Source organism: Macadamia integrifolia, chromosome 12 (assembly GCF_013358625.1).
Source record: "Macadamia integrifolia cultivar HAES 741 chromosome 12, SCU_Mint_v3, whole genome shotgun sequence".
NCBI classification, from domain to species: domain Eukaryota; kingdom Viridiplantae; phylum Streptophyta; class Magnoliopsida; order Proteales; family Proteaceae; genus Macadamia; species Macadamia integrifolia.
The window spans coordinates 30,567,182-30,576,000 of record NC_056568.1 but is presented as its reverse complement, the minus strand read 5'-3'; the positions used below and the strand labels follow the sequence as shown (position 1 = coordinate 30,576,000).

The following is an 8,819-nucleotide window of genomic DNA, read 5'->3' as shown; positions in this document are numbered from 1 at the left end:
AAGAATACCTTAGATCATGCAAGTTTAGACTAATAAGACTTGAAAGTGGGCCAGCAGTCAGTTGGGACCTCGGGGTGTTTGCAACTTTGGATAACATCATGTGCCTTTGTTATTTTTTCCACACTTCTTTTTATGTTTTTGAAGAAAAAGAATTAAAAAGAAAATAGGGTGTAATGTAAATCTTAAAGCCAAACTCATGGATCTTGCCTCCTCGCTAACCCACACGGGGCACACACCTTATCTTCTATATTTTACTTCCACATCTCCCCCAACCCCTTTCCTGTATGCATATACACTTATATAATAATATGTATATATATCCTCTCGCGAGTCATGGCGAGAGTCTTCCTTTGTTGGACTTTGGTGAGGAAGGAGCATTTCAATCGTTTAGACAGAGTTGTGAAGTTGGAGATTTTTTTTCTTTTTGAGAATTCAAAGGAGAAACGCTTACAAGTTTTAACAGATAAATCAGAAGGAAATGGCCTCGTGGGTTCGCAGCATCACATCCCCATTCAGAAAAGCTTGCATCTTCTTCAACAACTCCAAGGATAAGAAGTCCCTGCCAGGTACATATGTATATCCTATCCAGTTAACCTTCCATGCCAGATCAATCATGGGTCCTGTAGTATTAGTGATCAAAGGAGTTGTTCTTCAATTCCGTCCTAAAAGTCTAAAATCTGTGATTGAATGATCGATCTAATTGCAGGGCATGGGCATGATAACCGGGTCACGGATTTGCAGGGTGAAGTGATGGCATGTGGTTACGAGGATGTTCAGGTGATGTGGTCTATCCTCGACAAGTCCAAGCCCGGAGAATGCAAAGTGGGTTCTTGAAGTACTTGAGAATTGAAGCCCGGCAACTCTTCCGTATATCCCCATCTGATCAGCTAGCTAGCCCGGAGCATGCTAGCTGTTTGATTTCATTTTGATGGGGTTATGTTTCGGTTTGTAGATAACTTACTTAGGGTGCTCTATTTTGGTAAGATGAGCTTAATCATCCCCCTTTTCCAAAGAAGAAGGCAGCCAGAATGATAAAGAAAAGATACAAATTAAGGATGACAAGAGGAAATTATTAGGTGAAGAAAGGCAAGATTGATATACATATGTAGGATTGTCTCTCTTGTTTTTTATGATGACTCTCTTGTCTGTAACTCTGTAAATTCATGATGTTTCCATAATAGGGAATCCCCATGGTTAATGAAGATCCTGGTGAGATTTAACGAAAGCTTTCCATATTGATCGATTATACTCTTCTTCTCTCTCTCTCTCTCTCTCTCTCTCTCTCTCTCTCTCTCACACACACACACACACACAATACAAAAAGTTCAATAGCCAATCCCGGCTCATGATCATCATGATGGGAAGTTTATTGGCCTCAACAGGGCCCTTCTCACCTTATGGTCATCTTCATATTTGTACGTAAAGCTCACTGTAACCTTTTTTTTAGGGTAGAAGTCCATTGGAATTAAAAACGATGGCCCAGCCCAGCAGGCTCCTCATGGGTACATCAATTAGGTCTTTCTACGTATATCATGATGAAATACGTGACGAAAAAGAACTGAAACTGGTCATTTTTGTCTTTGACAAGGCATAATGGAAAGTCAGCTGGCCGGGGTAACTATAGTAGTTTGAGGTGAAATTTTGAAATTCCTACTACTTTTTTGTTTGTGGTAAAATGAAATGACTGAGTTTTCATTCAGCCATTCAGACGCGCACAAAAAGTATTGGAGGGTAGTTTAGGAAACATAATAAAACATCATCAAAGTTTGTGATCCCTAGGATAGAGTGGTGAACGTCCCAGCCCATTGAAAAAAAACTTTCTCCAACATGAAATTCCTACTACTTTTTGAGTGTGATGTGTGCCGAGGAATTCATTCTTGGACTACTTTCCCTCTTGGATGTGGAAGTTCTAGGGGTTGTGATTACTTAGGATCCATTAAATTGCTAGTAAAAGGTTCATACAAAAAAAAAAAAAATTGCAAGTAAAAGGAAACGAAGGGAAGGGAATTTGGTCCCGCGCGAGAGAATGAAGATCCTTTGTTGGAACTGTCAGGGGTTAGGGCATCCCTTGACAATTCAGGTTCTTAGGACTCTTTTGTCCAAATATCGCCCTCATATATTTTTTTTTTTAATTGAAACAAAGGCTGACTCTGCTCGAATGAAATTGTTATGTAACCAGTTATTTTTTTTATGATTTTTGTCTTATTGATCCCATTGGAAACAGTGGAGGTTTAAGTGTGTTATGGTCTTCTGATGTTGATGTTAAAATTCTTTCTAGCTCTATGAGAATGATTGATTGTACTATTTGTTCTAATGGTGATGTTAAAAGATGACGATTGTCTTTGATCTATGTTCCTCCCCAGACTTCGGATAGACCAGCTTTTTGGCATCAATTGGGATCTCTTGGATCCTCTATTGATGAGCCCTGGCTTGCTTGTGGTGACTTCAATGAAATTTTGTGTACAACAGAAAAGCAAGGTGGAAGAACAAAATCTGATGGACAATTATCTGAGTTCCAAGCTTTTGTTGACGCATGCGAGCTTATAGATATGGACTCAAAAGGCCCGACCTTCACTTGGTCCAATCGCAGGTGGAGTAGTGGTCTCATAAAAGAAAGGCTGGATAGAGCTCTTTGCTCAATTTCTTGGAGAAATAGTTTCCCTGATGCAAATGTCTATATTGACCAGCCTGTGGATCTAACCATAGCCCTATAATTATTGATTTGAAGCCTCCCCCTCCCCATGGAAAGCACATCTTTAGATTTGAAGACCAATGGAGAAAGCTTCTAGGGTGTGAGGAAACTGTGGTGGAAAGCTGGAAAAAGGAAAGGATCGGTTCTGCAATGTTTAGAGTTTTCAAAAAGATTGAATTTGTTAGATCTCGTTTAGCCAAATGGAAGAAAGCCCATGTTAAAGATGTGGATGACGAAGTGAGGATGAAGCTAAAGGAAATCCAGTATATCCAAAGCTTGCCATGTCAACCAGAGTTGGCTAAGTTGGAAAATAAGGCATAGACCGAGCTCTCTTTTCTACTTGACCAACAGGAGTCCTTATAGAAGCAGAAGTCTAGGATCCAAAGGCTTATGGAAGGTGACAAAAACACTAGATTTTTCCATTCCTCTACATTGCAGCGTAGATGCAGAAATAAGATTAGAAGTTGAAATCCCAGCATGGAGTGTGGCTTGAGAATGAAGGGGACATTGATAGAGAGATTTTTAATTTTTTTGGTGATCTCTATTCCTCACAGGGAGGAATTACTCTTGAAGTTGCTCTCCAACTTATTGAGCCAAGTTTTAGAGATGAGATGAATGTTAATCTTTGTTCCTCCATTTCTGATGAGGAAGTGAGGAATGCAGTTTTCTCTATGAAGCCCCTAAAATCCCCTGGCCCAGATGGTCTCCCTTCGGTATTCTTCCAGTCGTCTTGGCCTTGTCTTGGCCCAGAAATATGCATGGCTATGTGCTCTTTCTTCGATTCAGACTTCTTGCTTAAAGCCTGAACAAAACCCATATCCTGCTTATTCCCAAGATCCTTGAAGTTGAGAGGATAGATCAATATAGCCCATCAGTTTGTGTAATGTGGTTTACAGAATTTTTGTTAAAGTCTTAGCTACGAGATTGAAAAGATGCTTAGATCTGATTATGGCTCCTAAGCAGACTGCCTTTGTGGAAGGAAGAAGCAACTCTAAAAAGGTTCTAATTGCACATGAAGCTTTCTACCACATGAAAAACTTGAAGACTGGGATTAACTATGCAACTGCAGTGAAGCTTGTTATGAAAAAGGCGTATAACATAATTGAGTGGGATTTTCTCTCTACGATCCTTTTTAAAATGGGTTTATGTGAAAAATGGGTGAACCTTCTCCACCAGTGTGTGAGTAAAGTTTCCTACTCCTTCCTCAAAAATGGCGTGCAAAAAGGTTTGATTGTCTTCTCGTGGCCTTCGGTAAGGTGACCCCCTTTCCCCTAGTCTGTTTGCTCTTTGCTCTGAGTGTCTTACTTCATTGATCTCAGGGGCTACTGCTAGGGGGAACCTGCAAGGCTTAAAAATCAAGGCTTCTAGCCCACAGATCACCCACTCTTTCTTTGCTAATGATTGCCTTGCTTCCCTAAATGCTAGCCATGGATCTCTCAAAAGCTTGAGAAAAACTATTGACATGTATTGTGCTGCATCTGGTCAGGAAGTTAATGGTCACAAGTCATCTGCTTCGTTCAGTCCAAACACTCCCTTGAGGTTGAGACGAATCCTTGCTAGAATCATAAATGTGGATGGATTGGTCCATCCTGGTACTTACCTTGGTTTTCCCTCAGAGATTGGAAAGAATAAGAAGTCTACGTTTCAGCATATTAAGGATAGGACTATCAGGAAGATTGCAAGCTGGAAAGAGAAGCTTCTATCCCAAGTAGGCAAAGAAGTCCTTCTAAAGGCTGTTGTGGCGACAACCCCCTCATACCATATGTCACACTTCAAGCTTCCAAATGGTCTACTTAAGGAGATAAGTAAAGTAGGATGCAATTTTTTTTAGGGCCAAAAAAATGATGAGAGGAGAATGCATTGGGTGGCAAAGGATTGCCTTTGTTTACCAAAGTTTGATGGTGGCCTGGGGATAAAGGGCTTGAACATTCAGAACCAAGCTCTTCTTGCAAAGCTAAGCTGGCGGATTTTGGTGAAGGAGGATTCCCTATGGGCAAGACTTGTAAAAGTATCTACTTTCCCTATAGCACTCTCTCTACAGTGGTGGGGCATAGACCTTCTTGGGCTTGGCGAAGTATTATTCATGGTCAAAATCTTCTAGAGAAGGGTCTCGTATGGATTGTTGGCAATGGCATTTCAATTAAGATTTGGGAGGACCCTTGGATCCCAACAATTGACGGTTTCAAGCTTCACCGTCCTAGATCTCCCAATTGCCCCTTTTAGATGGTCTCTGTGCTGATTGACAGTCAGTCTAGATGGGATGTTGGTAAGTTAAGAACATTCTTTCTTCCCTTTAAGGTCGATTGTATTTTGCAGATCCTTATCAGTTTAGAAGGCTGCAATGATCGGGTGTGTTGGGGCATGACCCCAAATGGTATTTTTTCAATAAAGTCTGCTTATAGACTTGGAACCTAGTCAGCCCTGTATTACTCAAAATCTGCAGAGAAGGCTTGCTCAACCCAGAAAGATGTTTGGAAAACAATCTGGAAAGCACAAATTCCTCCAAAGGTAAATTTTGTTTTGTGGAAGGCGTGTCTTGGGGCTATTGGTGTTTTGGTTTGCTTGGCTCAAAGGCATATTGACTTCAGTATATGTGGCGGGTGTGGTGTGGAAGATGAGTCGGTGGAGCATGCTCTCATGTACTATCCTCTTGCCCAACAAACTTGGTTTGCATCCTCTGTCTCCCTGTATACTTCTACCTTTCCAAATCTCTCCCTAGTAGATTGGATTCTTAAATGGAGAGGTCCTTCAGAATCCACAAAAGTTCAGAGGAATATTTGTTTTGCAACCTATGCTTTGACGATATGGAAAATTTGGAAAATCCAGAATGCAAGATGCTTTAGTGCATCCATCCCTCCCTTCAAGGCTTGGATTGATATGGTAAATAAGTGTTTGAGTGATTCTGTTGCTTTTATTACTGGCCCTCCTTCTGGGGTTTCTCATGTGGACAATTCTGCCCCCCTTCAGCGCCTCCTCCTGACTGCCTTGCCATTTACTCGGATGCGGCTCTTTGCTTCCGCCATAAAGCTTTGGGAATGGGGTGTGTTTCTTTCGATTACTTGATGAGGCCTTGTTTTATTCCCTCATCTCATCAAGCACTTGCGCCAATGGTGGTTGGTGAAGCTTTGGCTATCTGTCTAGCTCTCTCTTCACCTAGATGTGCGGGTTTCTCGAGAGTAATGGTGTTCTCTGACTGCCTTACTCTCATAAATAGCCTCTCAGTCCCCTCCTCTCCCCCTCCATCTTCTATCGTGAGTATTGTGTATGATATAATGCCTCTCAAGTCTCACTTCTCTTCTTCCTCTTTTGTGCACATCAGTCGGATTTGTAATGGTGTGGCTCATCAAATTGCTAAATGGGCTCTGTCTTACCCGAGTGAGGGTTTTTGGATTCCTCCTCTCCCTAGAGAGCTGTTGAATCTTGTTTTGGCGTCTTCGAGCCCTTTTCTAAATAAAAGTTCACATTTGCACCAAAAAAAAAGGGAAGTGAATTGAAATTAGTTTTGAAAGAAAAATATTTTTTTATCTGTATTTGTGATTGTGTAACCTACCTCAAACTCTTATTGTATTTTTAAAAGAGGAAAAGAATTGTCCTTGGTTATGCAGTCCATGTGCCATCACAGTGGCCAATGAAGGGACGCACATGGGCATCAATAAGGGTTGGTTTTTAGGTTCCATAAGGGTGGGGGCATCATTTGCCACCCTTTGAGCTAGGCACAAGGCCCATGCGACCATGGAGCGTTCATTTTCCCTTTTTAATTGTGCTAGTGTGCAGATTCTCTCTCTCTCTCTCTCTCACACACACACACACACACACATTAAAGCCTCCCTACAAGATAATTCGATCACCCACTGCCCTCATTTGTGGGAAACTACATTCTGGCATCATATCGAGCCCTATTTCATTGTAGTCATTCAATGTGAAAATTCCATTCAACACCTTTTCATGTCCATACCATGAACCCCATGTTTTTTCTCTCTCCAGTTCAAATGCCCGACGTATAGGAATCATTTCCACGACATGGAGTTTGTCACAATCTCTATTGGTGGGAAAGTGCACTCTAGCATTTTAGTGATCCATATTTCATCGTAGTAATTCAATGTGTAGATTCGTTTAAGAGCCATCAAACAATCGATGTCATGGGGCCCACATTTTTTCTCTCTCTACATTAAATGCTCGATGCATGGAAATCATTTCCACAACATGCATTCTGATTCACGATGTCTATTTGCTGAAAAACTACATTCTGGCACCCATGTTCTTTCTCTCTCCACATTAAATGATGTATAATAATCGGTTTACACGATATGCAGTCTAGCGCCACAATGTTTTTTTGGTGGGGAACTACATTCTAGCGTCATAGTAATCCTATTTTGCTAAAGCAATTTAATGCGCAAATCTATTGATCATATCATGGATGAGTTAACCAAGAGCATTCTTGATGAGGTCCCCTAGTGTATGCTCTTTGCCAATGTCATTGTCTTAGTGGATGAGAATAAATCAGCAATTAACACTAAGTTGGAGCTATGGAAATCAACCTTGGAAACAAAAGGTTTTAAGATTAGTAGATTGAAGAAGAAGTATATGAGGTGTAACTTTAGCCACTCTATGATGGATAACGGTATGGTAAAAATTAAGGAGAGAGAAATTCCACAAAGTGAATACTTTAGATATCTGGGGTCAACCATAAATAAAGAGAGTGACATAGAGGATGATGTTTCACAGAGAATTCAAGTGGGATGGATGAAGTGCAGAGGTGTTGTCGGAGTGTTGTGTGATCGGTGTATTTCTTTGAAGCTCAAGGAAAACTTTTATAAGAATATATGCGACCACCTATATTTTATGGGGCAGAATATTAGGCAGCTAAGAAGTGTCATATAAAGAAGCTATGTGTAGCTGAGATGAGGATGTTAAGATGGATGTGTGGGAAAACTAGGAAGGATGAAATAAGAAATGAACATATTAGAGCTGATTTGGGAGTTGTCCCAATTAATGACAAGCTTTGTGAATGTCGATTGAGATGGTATGGCTATATTCAAAGGAAGCCCGAGGACACCCCTGTAAGGAGTGACTTGGTTAAGATTGAAGGAGCGAAGACAGCTAGGGGTAGGCCTAAAATGGCCATAGGCAAAATTGTGAGGAATGACATGTATAGTCTAGGTCATGTCCCAAGTATGACCTTGGATAGAGCCCACTGGAGGGCAAGGATCCACATTGTCAACCCAAGTACCTAAGCTTCTCCTAACTTGTGTGGGCTACGCCTCATTCCTCCTACTCGCATCTTTCCTCCTACTCGCATCTTTCATTCTTTCATTTCTCTCCTCCCCCGACTCTATGCAGACTTTTTCCTATTTCGTTGCCTTTTTTATAGATCCATGTAGTTGACCCCATTAAGTTGGGATATGGCTGAGTTGTTGTTGTACCTTGTCACAGTCGATGCCATGTACCCCATGCTCTTTCTTTCTCCACATTAAATACCCAATATATGTGAATTGATTCCATAACATGGACTCTGGCATCACGACGTTTATTGGTGAAAATTTTCACTTTAGCACCCATGCTCTTTCTCTCTCTACATTAAATGTAAGATGTATAGGAATTAGTTTCCATGAGATGCAATTTGGCATCACGTTGTCTATTGATGGGAAACTACACTCTAGCGGCAAAGCAATTCCTACTTCATCACAGTAATTCGATGTGTAGATTCCACCCAATGCCCTCAAACATTGCATGCTATGGACCCCACACTCGTTCTCTCTCCACAGTAAATGTTCGATGTATAGGAATCTTATTCATAACATGTACTCTAGCGTCAGAATGTCTATTGGTGGGAAACTACACTCTGGCACCCACACTCTTTCTCTCTCCACATTAAATGTCCAATGTATATAGGAATCATTGCCACAACATGTAGCATAGCATCACGACGTCTATTGGTGAGAAACTGTATTTTGGCGTCAAAGCGATCCCAATTTTGTTTGAGTAATTTAATGTGCAAATTCCATCAAACTAGGAATCGTTTCCATGACATGCAGTCTGGTGTCATGATGTCTACTGGTGTGAAACTACAGTCAAGCTCCCACACTCTTTTCTTTCTCCACATTAAATGACTAATGTATAAGATTGT

At 41.0% G+C, this 8,819-nt stretch overlaps 1 long non-coding RNA gene across 1 annotated transcript; it reads left to right on the top strand.

The window, feature by feature from the left end:
• Positions 1-301: 301 nt before the first annotated feature.
• LOC122056996 lies at positions 302-1,225 on the top strand. The gene is made up of 2 exons (XR_006133425.1): positions 302-566; positions 707-1,225. It is a non-coding gene; the product is annotated as an uncharacterized LOC122056996 (long non-coding RNA).
• Positions 1,226-8,819: the final 7,594 nt, after the last annotated feature.